This window comes from Heteronotia binoei, chromosome 14 (genome assembly GCF_032191835.1).
Source record: "Heteronotia binoei isolate CCM8104 ecotype False Entrance Well chromosome 14, APGP_CSIRO_Hbin_v1, whole genome shotgun sequence".
In the NCBI taxonomy this organism is placed as follows: Eukaryota; Metazoa; Chordata; class Lepidosauria; order Squamata; family Gekkonidae; genus Heteronotia; species Heteronotia binoei.
The window spans coordinates 23,011,751-23,024,717 of NC_083236.1; the positions used below are offsets into that span (position 1 = coordinate 23,011,751).

General features: G+C 44.9%; 1 pseudogene; it reads right to left on the reverse strand.

Moving 5' to 3' along the window:
* Positions 1–224: 224 nt before the first annotated feature.
* LOC132582271 (ran-specific GTPase-activating protein-like) overlaps positions 225–12,967 on the reverse strand; it is a 129,834-nt pseudogene continuing 117,091 nt past the window's right edge.

Consider the following 12,967-nt stretch of genomic DNA (forward strand, 5'->3'; position numbering starts at 1 on the left):
CAAGAATCCAGTAGCACCTTGAAGACTAACAAAATTTGTGGCAGGTGATGAGCTTTCAGGAGTCTCTGCTCAAGGGGATGAGCATCTTCATCTATCTATGAGGACATTTATACCCTGGTTTTCTCCCCAGTGGGGACTCAAAGCAGCTTACATCAGTACAGAAATATAAACTGAATTCATTACATTTTGGTCCGGTTCAGCAAAGGCCACAGGCTGTGAGTCAATCATCCTTGGTTCTTACCTTTCAACTTGTGACCCTGGTTGAGCCCAAGCTTTACACCTGGAACAGAAAGAGAAAACAAAAATCCCACTAAGACGGGGGTGTCGAACTCATGAGGGCTGGATCTGACATAAATGAGACCTTGTTGGGCTGTGCTGTGTTGGGCCGGGCCATGTGTGAACCTATTTAAAATTAGGTAGCAGAGATAAAAACTTTTTAAAAGACGCAAACATGACTAAAGATTTTTTTTTAAAAAAATCTTTAAATCATGCTTAAAACATTAGCAATTGTTGGTCTTAAAGGTGCTTTCTTTGTATTTCTCCCATGGGATCCAGGGAATTGGGCAAAGGAAGCGCTGACTCTTTCCCTCCCTCCCCAGGGGACCAGGAGGGAGAGGAGTTTCATCCAATGGAGAAAATTGAGGTTTTGATCTGTAGTTCCTGTGCGATTGAACAAGGCTTCCAAAGCAAGCTGAGATGCAGAGGGAAGCAAGAGAGAAGATGATGATTTTGGATTTATATCCCGCCCTATACTCTGAATCTCAGAGTCTCAGAGCAGTCACAATCTCCTCTACCTTCCCTCCCATCCACAACACACACCCTGTGAGGTAGGTGGGGCTGAGAGTTCTTTTATAGCAGCTGCCCTTTCAAGGACAACTTCTATGAAAGCTATGGCTGACCCAAGGCCATCTCAGCAGTTGTAAGTGGAGGAGTGGGGAATCAGAGAGAGAAGGAAGCAGACAAGAGCCAGTTGCTCGGGGGGGGGGGGGGCTGATTCGGCCCCGAGGCCGCATTTTTGACACCCCTGCACCAAGATGTTCTACAGCTGGCAGAAATGCTCCATCTAAATTACCCCCTCCTCTTCACGAAACAGCCTCTGGCAACGCTGGAATGACCTCATAGCAGTTGCTTAAGGGGCAACAGCAGAAGCAGTGTTCGCAGGGGCCTCTGATATGCTATAATGGGAAGCAGTATGTGGGATCCTTAGTGTGATCCAGCAGGGCTCTTATGCTAAATGATGAACCAAATGTGAGATACTGAAATTTGCACAACGCTATTGTCCTGTTTTTGTCAGACAAGAAGCCCATCATGTTGTAGTAATAGATGGTCCATCAGTGCCTACCAGGGAAGTTCAATATTCAGAGGAAGCAAAACTCTGGATACTAGGGTCAGAGGCAACATCAGAGGGAGGCCTCTATACCCTCTTGGTTGGCCCACTGTGAGAAATAGTCATCAACCATTGGTTGATCCAGCAGGGTTCTTCTTATGTTATCTAGTCTGAATGCCAGTCAACCTTATCTAGTACATTTTTATACTTCTGTTCCTCCAAGAAGTTCAGCGTGTACAGGATTCATGAGAATGTGACTGGCACAAGGTCACATAATGTGTTTCATTGCAGTGGGGATTTTAACTCCAGTATCCCACCTCCTGATCCCAATTCCTAACCACTACATCTCATTGGCTCTGACGGAATCACCACTCAGCTATGTAAACGTGGAGATCGGTCCACCTGGAGAAAATGGCTGCTTTGGAAGTTGGACTCTATGGCATTACAGCCCAAACTCCACCCTTCTCAGGCTCCAGCCCAAAATCTCCAGGTATTTCACAACCCCAGAGCTGGCAACCTTAACCAGCCACTATCTCTCAGCCTAACATACCTCACAGGACTGTGGCAAAGATAAAAGAGCATAGTCCTCCTACATATGTCCTTAGGGTAGATAGGATACAAACATACTGATTAAATATTGCTGCTACATTACATTTAGAACTGATATGCCAAAAGCCATAAATTAAAAAGCAGGCCATTTAATACAGAATTCCAAAGAAGAGCTGGAATTTTGAGAAAAATTGAAATATATGCAATGCTTTCTTATTTTACTGCTTTAACAAAATAAAATGTATAATGCATAACTTAATATATAGCATTGTACTACTTGGCATATATATGATGTGCAGAAGTATTATTGTCTTAGAGTTCTACAAGCAAAATGCTGCACCCAATGCTACCTTAGCACATGTATCTTACTTTCTTGAGGTCTGTGAGATAGGAAAAGGTAAAAGTTAAAAATAGAACACACAGATTTTGTAATAAAAGGAAGCTTATTAACATTTCTCTCATTCTGGAACAGATTTCATAGGATTTTTTTTAAGTGCTTCACTAAAATTTCTAATTTCATTGTTGGGGGGACCCCAAAAGCAGTGCTTGGGGAAAAGCCAAAATAAGCCCATCATGTCCTTAGTTTTTTTCCTAGGTTTTCCCATCCTGCCCTGGTGCACTGAGTAAGGGCAGAAAGACAGGATATAAGAGCAGCTCTTTAGAGTCTCAGGTCAAGGTCTTTCGCATTTAGGGTTGCCAGTGGTCACTTTGTAGAAAAATAGGCAGTGGAGCTCATCCAGGGATTGTTATGCAGCTGCACATACTATTCAATGGACAAGGAGGTGGAATTCTCTGAAGGAGGAGGTGGAATTCTTGGAAAGGTTCAGGAGCTGTGCTCCTGTGAGCTCCCACTGAATCTTAAGGCCTGAGGGTTGCCAAATCCAATTCAAGAAATATCTGGGAACTTTGGGGGTGGAGCTAGGAGACTTCAGGGGTGGAGCCAGGAGCAAGGTTATGACAACCATAATTGGACTCCAAAGGGAGTTCTGGCTGTCACATTTAAAGGGACCATGCTCCTTTTAAATGCCTTCCCTCCATTGGAAATAATGAAGGCTAGGGGCACCATCTTTTGAGGCTCATAGAATTGGACCCCCTGTTCCTATCCTTTTAAAATTTGGAGGGTATTTTGGGGGGATACTATGCTGAAAATTCAGTGCCTCTACCTAAAAAAAACAGGGCCCCCCCAGAGCCCCATATACCCACGGATCAATTCTCCATTATTCCCTATGGGAATCAGTCTTCATAGGGAATAATGGAGTGCCCAGCAGACATCTCCCCCCCCCCACGTGCTTTCTGATGACCCTGAAGCACAGGGAGGGCTTCCAAACCGGGGGAACCCCTGCCCCCACTTGGGGATTGGCAGCCCTATTCGTATTTCCTACAACCTGATCGGTTTAACTGGAGCTGCTGGGGATTGAAGGCAGAACCTTCCGCATGCAAAGCAGACAGTCTGCTGCTGAGCCAAGATCCCTCCTCTCAGCACAAGAACACATTCTGCCAGGTACAGCTTCTCCTCCAGCTGAAACAGCATTATGTGAAAAATCACACCTGGTCCAATCTCGCTTCTGTGCAACTCTTGCAAGTACAGGAGGCAGCAAGAGGCAAACATCTGAATGACACAAATTGCTTCAAAGCAAGCCTGCCCAGTCTGCAGAGAGAGGGCAAAGCAAATAGCTCTGCACCACAATCAGATGAGCACGCTTGCTAATTTAAAAATGTATCAATTTATTTAAAACATTTTAACCTCTCTATGTGAAATAGCATGCTGAGTGATTCCGTTTGGCAATGCATTTTCTGTTGACTTTACTTAATCAAGAGAAGCTGTGCACCACCTCAGTACCTCTTGGGAGGCCCTGGAACAACAACTGGCCAGCACATATCCGTGCTGCAAAAGATCACAATCAAACCAAGTTCCCAAAGAGCAGTTCCCTCCCAGTACTTTACCTTCACCCTTCCTCACTTGCTCATTCCAAGCAGGAAAACCACAAGCAAGTCCAGAAGAGTAAGAGCAAGAGGTCTTTCAGAGGTCCGTGCTAGAGGGGCAAAACCATTACAACCAGAAGGCACGGTCTGTGGGAAGTGCCCTAGAAAAAAGTAATTCCAGGCCAGTGTCCTTGCCAGCTAATTTTTTAAAAAGTGTAATTGGGTTGTTTTGTAGAAAAATAGGTGGTGGAGCTCATTAGCATAACTCATTCGCATATTCCACCCTCACCTCAGCCAAAAGCATCCGGATGCAAGAAAGGAGAGCCCCAGGCAAGCGAGGCCTGTTTGGGTTGGCTAGTGATCCAGCCAGCCCAAGCAGGCCTCGCTTACCTTGGGCTCTCCTTGGCTGCCCCCTCCCCCACAGCCAAAAGGCTAGCAAGCCACGTGCTGCCCAGAATCGCATAAGAAGTGGAGAAAGGGTGGTTGGCAACCCTACCCCCCATCCCCCACTGGTGACCAGGGTGCAGAGTGAGGGAAGAACCCGACAAGCCTAGTTCAGGGGCAGAGAAAACTCTTTCCTACACCCAAGTATTTGTTGCTGGTGGTTCCAAAACAAGAAATCAAACCGTGGGAAAGCAGAAAATAATTACGTTTATTTACCTCATTATTTAGCTCAGCTCCATGGCGCAGAGTGGTAAAGCTGCAGTACTGCGGTTTGAACTCTCTGCTCACGACCTGAGTTCGATTCTGGCAGAAGCTGGTTTCAGGTAGCCGGCTCAAGGTTGACTCAGCCTTCCATCCTTCTGAGGTCGGTAAAATGAGTACCCAGCTTGCTGGGAGGAAAGTGTAGATGACTGGGGAAGGCGATGGCAAACCACCCCGTAAAAAAGTCTGCTGTGAAAACGTCGTGATGTGACGTCACCCCAGAGTCAGAAACGACTGGTGCTTGCACAGGCGACCTTTCCTTTCCTTACCTCATTATCTGGGGAAGGGAAACAAAGATGTTATGATCTCGGTTTCCCTCTTCTGCTGATGTTTTTATAAATGTGTAAGAGATCTCTGCCCCCAGGCTCTACCCAGGTACCCAGAATTTTTAGATTTCAGGACCTGGCATTCTTTTTCTCCGAGAATCCCCATGTCTGAGATCCCTTGCCCCAGACTTGGGCCTCCAAAACCAGAGGCTGTCTCTTTCTCCCTCTCCTTCAGTGTGTGGGTGTGCATGTGGTTTTCCCAAGCAGCTTTTATTTAGATTTTTCCAAAGAGAATCAATCTGGGAAAGATGTTGACTGTGTAAACTGATATCAAATATTTTCCAAATATTGTTAGAACTGTTCTTCCCATCTCCCACTCACATCTATGAATCACTGGATCCTGTCATCTACCACAGCTTTAGTTTTTGAGGAAATACTGGCTAACATATCTGCAAATTCTACAATCAGTAAAAATCAATCAAAGGAAACCCTATAATTTCACCCCTAAAGCTAGATTGTCATTTTACTACCTTGCAAAAACAATAGATTCAAATTAGGTTTCAAGTGTTACCTGTGTGCATTTCATCTTGTTTCGTAGGATGGGGGAGGAATAGAATGCATTTATGGAATACTAGAAATAATGAAAGCTGTACTTTAAAAAAAAATTGTATAAACAGCTGACATATTTTCTGTCTTTTTAAAAAAAGGGGCTGGGATGAAATGCCAGCTACTCCAAGATATTGTGGGCTTGTGAAGACAGACAGCTAATTCTGAGTGCTGGAATGACACACATCCTTACTTTTAATCATCCACAGACCTTTAACATTTGACTGTGTGGGTCAGCTTCATGCTATACTTCTCGGCAGTGTTCCCTCTAAGCTGAGTTAGCGTGAGCTCGCTCACAGATTTTTAGCCTCCAGCTCACACATTCTTGTCTTAGCTCGGGAAGGATGACCCCAGAGCACAAGAATTTATGCAGTAGCTCACAACTTTAAAGCCAGTAGCTCACAAAGTAGAATTTTTGCTCACAAGACTCTGCAGCTTAGAGGGAACATTGCTTCTACCTACAGCCTTCATCCTACTTGGCATTTAATAAGTTGTCCATGTCCAGGGGGTTTTTTGAGCAGGAATGCACAGGAAAGCAGTTCCAGCTGGCTTAGTGTCAGGGGGTGTGGCTTAATATGCAAAATGATTTCCTGCCGGGCTTTTTCTACCAAAAAGCCATGTGTGAAACAATGGTGACATCAGGGGGTGTGGCCTAATATGCAATGAGTTCGTGCTAGGCTTTTTCTACAAAAGTCCTGTCCATGTCCCATTATTCCTCAACATACTCTTTTTGATGGTCAACAGGGACCCCTCCTTCCCCCACTCATAATTTTATAAGCGTCTATATTTTTTCTTCCTTCTTGGCCATCTTTTTTCTACACTGAAAAGCCTAGACTAGAGTGGCCAAACTGCAGCTCGGGAGCCACATGTGGCTCTTTTATACGTAGGAAGTCATTATTCAGGCGAAGTCTAAGGCAGAATGCCTGGCAGTTTCACAGTGCAGAGAGATGGAGACTATTTCTGTCTTGCTCTGAATTCCCCAGGTCACCCAGCATAGACCTGCCTTTGCAGAGGATGAGGGAAATATCATTGTACAATGCAATTGCAAAGAAACATGGGAGAGAGAATGGGTACAAAAAGTTCCATATAGACACTTGACTTTGCATCAGTGACTGGTGAGCAGCAAGCAGGGAATGTGAATATAGCAAGGAGTAGGGTTGAAACATCCCATCTTGTATGACTACAAAGGTCAGGTCAGGTCAGTAATATGCAGGCTCAGATCTGCCACCTCTATCTGCCTATCACATCTAGTCCTGCCCTGAGTATCTGTCTGTCTATCTGTCTATTGCTTAAAGCAGCTTAAGCCCCTGACAAGATAAGTCTGGACATTACCATCAGTTGCATTCTTTTCTATTTTGACCATTTCTTTGGGAGTGGAATATCTCTGGAATTATACACATTACAGGTAAGACTTGGAACAGATGGAGCACTGCTTGGTTCCAGCAAAGTTTTATTTGCATTCATTTGTCCAGACTTATACCTTTTCACTGCCTGCAATAACAAGTCATCTACAAGAAACAACTGTGAGGTTGAGAATTCGATGGGAATAATGGTAAAGGGTATAACTTGCTTAATCCTTTCCTGTTTTCTGATAGGGTTATTTTTTTGTCCTGAACAACTTCATTCTATGTCTTGCACAGGGCCTGTATCTTTTCCCCTGTTGAGAAGAAAAACAAATGAGAAGGTGACTTGGAAATACAAACTGGCCAGAGAAAAGATTAAGCAGCATTCCGCTCCTGCCATTCCCCTGCCGTAACTGTTCTCTTCGGCTGCTATTGCTTTTAAAATAGGGGGTATGATCAGACTGGCAGGTTGCTGTGGCAATATCCTGTGTCTGGAAAAACCACCTGATTTTGTGTCACCTCTCACTGATCATACAGTAGCCGCAAAGCTGGCATCAAAGTGGCATGGGTCTGTGGTTGGCCATTTGCATTGCTAATGCACCGCAACCATGGACCTGTGGGAAATGGGTTTGGGTTTTTAAAAAGTGCCACTGTGCATGTGTAGGAGCAGATGACTGCTCCTCAGAGTGGGGTTGGAGGTGGGGGAAGGATGCACCAGAAACGGAATGGAGCAATCACACTGCTCATGCATTTCCATGGCACACCAGGGCAATCAGATGGCCAGAAACCCATAATGGAAGCGCTCCCCTGGGAAACCACCTGATTTTCCCTGTTGGCTATTTTATCTGTCTGGGAGGCATTGCAGCATGAGGTAAGGACGAGTGGGGTGCACGGGGGCCAGATGAGCATGTGTGATTGTGCCCATTTAATTTGGAGGGGAGGGGTGGCTATGGTGGACTTAACTGCTCGTTTGATCACAGCCACATTGGGATACAGGCCCTATTGCAAATGTCTTCACAGTGACATGTAGTTTACCCCAAAATTTTATGAAGGAAGGGTGTAATAAAAGTGTGCTAGAACAATGTTGGGGAGGGACGGTGGCTCAGTGGTAGAGCATCTGCTTGGGAAGCAGAAGGTCCCAGGTTCAATCCCTGGCATCTCCAAAAAAGGGTCCAGGCAAATAGGTGTGAAAAACCTCAGCTGGAGACCCTGGAGAGCCGCTGCCAGTCTGAGAAGACAATACTGACTTTGATGGGCCAAAGGTCTGATTCAGTATAAGGCAGCTTCATATGTTCAATGTACAAGAAGGGTCTATTTGACATCTCTGGGATTTTAATCTTTTCTTTCTCACTAACACATCAATGTTGGGCTCCGTCCTTCTTACTTAACATGGAATGAATGAATGAATGAATGAATGAATGAATGAATGAATGAATGAATGAATGAATGAATGAGCAAGCTGTCATTACCCACAGGAGGCTCCCAAAACATCAGATGAGAGAAGAACCTGTTCCTACAGTAATGATCTCTTTGTCAAACAACAAACAAAATGGTACAGGAAAGACAATCAGGTAAGAGCTAGAGGAGAAATCAACCAGAAATGCACTTGTTCTTTTCAGCTGTGTGAGATACATCAAATCTGCACAATTTAGTTTTATGGAAATTTATAATGCATATACCAATAGCCTTGACCTTTGACATCTTTGCTGCTAATACTACGCAAGTCACTTCAGGATGCATATTTTCTGCGCAGTCCAGTGCTTACAAGTACAATCCAACATCCGCATATAGACATGCATTCTCATCCACAAGTCTTCAAGGTACGACACAACGTTGTTGCTTTTATTACAGGAAATGAACAACAGCCACCTTTTAAAATGTCCAAAGAAATGCAGCCTTTATAAACTCTTCATAAATATTGTTATTATAGTGGCTATTGGTGTTGTGTCTTAACCTTCAGAGTAACTAGAATGCTATTGTTACTGGTATAGGATGATTCGTGGGCCCCAGTTAGAACATGGATGGGAGAGCAGTTTGTTTAGTATGGATGAAAGAATGGATAACATTGTTAAACAAAAAACTTTTAGTGTTGGAAGGTCACAGAAATAAATTTGACTGGCACGCATATTTATATTATGGAAAAAAGAGGATGGATGGTCTTTTCTCTCACCATTATATAAGAAGCCATTATATATGAGGGGGAGGGGTGGGCTCCCTCTTGGGTATCCTCCCCCCCCAGGGAAAGTGTATGCGCAATACATAGCCTCTCCTCTCCCGGTGTAGTGAACGCCGCGTGGTCACTGTCCGGCTATGCCTGGCAGATGGTCACTGCAATGGCCTCTCCTGCATTACTGCATCCGTGGCAACACCTTTGCCATGATTAAGTTTTTTAAAACAAGAATATAACTTTTGGTTTTTTAATAGTTAAGGGTACCTTTAATATTTGTTTTTCTTTAAGTAAATAACACTGGCGGGGGTCAAGTAACGGGGGGAGGGGTGGGGGAAAAAAGTAAGATATGGGGGTAGATATGGGGGTAGAAAAGTAAGATATGGGGGTAAGATATGGGGGTAGATAAATCTTTCTTTAAGTTGTAAGATATAGATATAGATTTGCTACCATATGTTACCAATAAAAATTGTTTAAAAGTAAAAGAAAAAAGAACATGGATGGGAGACCACCAAGGAAGTCCAGAGTTGCTACACAGAAGCAGCGGCAAACCACCTCTGAATGTCTCTTGCCTCTTGGGTCACCACAAGTTGGGTGCAACTTGACGGCACTTTCCACTACCAAGCATCTGGCACACACACACAAAAAATTAATAAATCCATAAATGTTTTGCTGCCAGGTGCTAAATGGAACAATTTACGCCTGTATAAAAACATCACCTTGTTAGTGTGAAATGTTACTAAATTTTGGAAGCAGACAAGAGCTTTGCCAAAAAAAGAAAAAGAGCAACATACCTTTCCCCACCACTCCCCTTTCCCTTGTTTGCCTCTTCTCTCTTGTTTATAAGCCTGAGGGTAGGGCCTGCCTGTCTTTATTGATTGTGAGCCACTACAAGAGAGGATTGCCTTAAAAGTGGAATATACATTTGTCTATAAAGCAAATTTATATATAAAGCAATAATATTAAAGACAAAGGCATCGTACGCCATCCACTGCTGTTAGTAGCACTTCTTCACTTCAAGAGGAAAAAGACAGGCCATTATAGAAAAACATCTTGTCCTTTCTGAAATGCTAATAACAGCATAGGGAGTAGTTTCAATTAGATAGATTGTGTGATGATTGAGGGTTAAACACCCTCTGTGTTTCCTACCTGGCCATGATCTAGGGTTGCCAGGTCCCCCCCGGCCACTGGCAGGGGACAGAGGTTAGGGTTGCCAGCTCCAAGCTGGGAAACTCCTGGAGATTTGGGGGTGGAGGCTGCGGAAGACAGAGACTTCAGTGGGGTAGAATGCCATAGAGTCCACTCTCCAAAGCATCCTTTCATCCATTTTCTCCAGGGAAACTGATCTCTGTAGTCTGGAGATGAGCTGTAATTCTGGGAGATCCTCAAGTCCCACCTGGAGACTGGCATAATCCAAACTGGAGTGATGCACACTTGTAATTTGTCTTTTACAGGTGAACAGTGATCCAAGCAGGGAATCCTCCAACTGTCATGTCACACACACACACACACACACCCTATGAATTAAATTCCTTTTCAATAAAATGCTCTTTCCACTCTGCCCCATTTCTCAGTTTGGAGTATTGCTCTCTTTCACAGTTACCAAATCTGCCCTGACCACCAGCAGGGGATGGGGGTGGGGTTTCAGTTGCCAAATCCAGGTTGGGAAACTCCTGGAGATTTGGCGATGGAGCCTGGCAAGGACAGGGATCTCAGTGGGGTACAGGGCCACAGTCCACCTTCCAAAGCATCCAGTTCGGTGTCGTGGTTAAGTGCGCGGACTCTTATCTGGGAGAACCGGGTTGGATTCCCCACTCCTCCACTTGCAGCTGCTGGAATGGCCTTGGGTCAGCCACAGCGCTGGCAGAGGTTGTCCTTGAAAGGGCAGCTGCTGTGAGAGCCCTCTCAGCCCCACCCACCTCACAGGGTGTTTGTTGTGGGGGAGGAAGATAAAGGAGATTGTGAGCCGCTCTGAGATTCGGAGTGGAAGGCAGGATATAAATCCAATATCATCTTCGTCTTCTTCCATTGTCTCCAGTGGAACTGATCTCTACAGTCTGGAGATGAGCTGTAAATCCAGGGGATCCCCAGTTCCCACCTGGAGGTTGGCATCTCTACTTTCTTTTGCAGTTTGTAGTTTGAACTAAAGGTTGGACGTGCCTGTTTGCATGATTTAGAAATGCCCCTTTGAATTCATTCTTCCCCCTCCTTGGTTAAAAAAAAAAATCTGTGTCTGTCACAAACCTCTGAGTAAAGAGCAAAAAACTGTCACCCATTCTCCTTGCTGGAGGGCCTGTATTTGGACCTTAGGGGTGAAAACTGGCTGCATCAGGAGGGAGACCCTCTCAACAAGAGTTATGAAGGGGGTGCAGTCAGTCCACAAACACACATGTTGCCACCCCCCAGGTGGTGGCTGGAGATCTCCTGCTATTACAACCAGTGTTCCCTCTAAGCTGAGTTAGTGTGAGCTAGCTCACAGTTTTTTAGCCTCTGGCTCACACATTTTTCTCTCAGCTCAGGAAGGATAGCCCCAGAGCAAATTAATTTATGCAGTAGCTCACAACTTTAATGCCAGAAGCTCACAAAGCAGAATTTTTGCTCGCAATACTCCACAGCTTAGAGGGAGCATTGATTACAACTGATCTCCAGATGAGAGGGATCCATTTAACTGAAGAAAATGGCCACTTTGTAAATTGGACTCCCTGGCGTTATGCCTAAAGTCCCACCTCCTCAGACTCCACTCCCAAAATCTCCAGGTATTTCCCAATCTGGAGTTGGCAACCCTACACTTCTCTCTGAATGGGGACTTTAAAGCAGCCCACATCATTCTCCTCACTTCCATTTTATGCTCACAACAACCTTGTGAGGTAGGTTAGTCTGCAAGTGTGTGAGTGACCCAAGGTCACCCAGCAAGCTTCTACAGCAGTGTGGAGAGCTGAACATGGCTATCCCAGATACCCACTATACCAGTGATCCAGGTGGGTAGCTACATTGGTCTGAAGCAAGAAAACAAAATTAAGAGTCCAATGGCACACGAAAGCCCACATTCTGAATCAAACTGTTTTGGTCTTTAAGGTGCCACTGGACTCTTAACTTTGTTCACTAGACCAGTGCTCATTCCAGTATAATTATCTTGACTTCCCCCCTCCCCAAGTCCTTGGAATTCTAGTATGGTCCATTCCAGTTCTTAGCGTGTTTGGAAGGAGGGAATAAGCAGAGGGAGTCAGGACACAGCTACATGATTGACATAACCAGCCACTCACTGGCTCTAAGAAATCTTGGCAACTGTTAATTTATGTATAAGATCTGGGCGGCTAACATGCCACTCTCTCTCCTCTATAAATAGCAACAAAACAATAATATTCAAGTCATTTCTTAACATGCATTTCTCAACAATCAAAGATAACATTAAAATACAGTCCTAAGCAGAGGTACACCCTTTCTAAGGCCACTGAACTCAATAACCTTAGAAGGGCATAACTCTATTTAGGATCGCACTATGAGTTTTGTTACATAAAATCATTGCATTTCTCAGACTGGTATGTAAAGGCACTTACCCAAGACTACTCGTTGAGCTCATTAAAAAAGCCAGATGAGTTCATTGTCCTTTAACTTTGAGTTTGCAAAGAGCAATGCACAGTTTACTTCCAGAAAGCCTAGTTTGGCCTTAAAGTCTCTGTGGCCAAGCAGCTCCTAACACGGTAAAACCATTCCTGGGCTGCTGAACTTCAGAGTACAGATAGCATGATCCCTTGAAGGAAATTAGGCTACTTGGCAGGCCTTAAGTTCAGCAGGAGCTCACAGAAGTGCAGTTCCTGTACCTTTCTGAGGGTTCCCCCTCCTCCTCCCCACCTACCTACCTTGTCCACTGAATAGCAGGTGCAGCTGCATAACAATCCCTGGATTAGGAGAGCGGGCAGCCAGCCAGCCAGCCACCAGGAGCTTTGCCACACCCCAGCAGCCCTCATTAAACCCTGGAGAAGCCCACACCACCCTTTCTCCACTTCTTATGTGATTTTGGGTGGTGGGTGGCTTGCTGGCCTTTTGACTGTGCAGGAGGGCAGCTAAGGAGAGCCCCAGG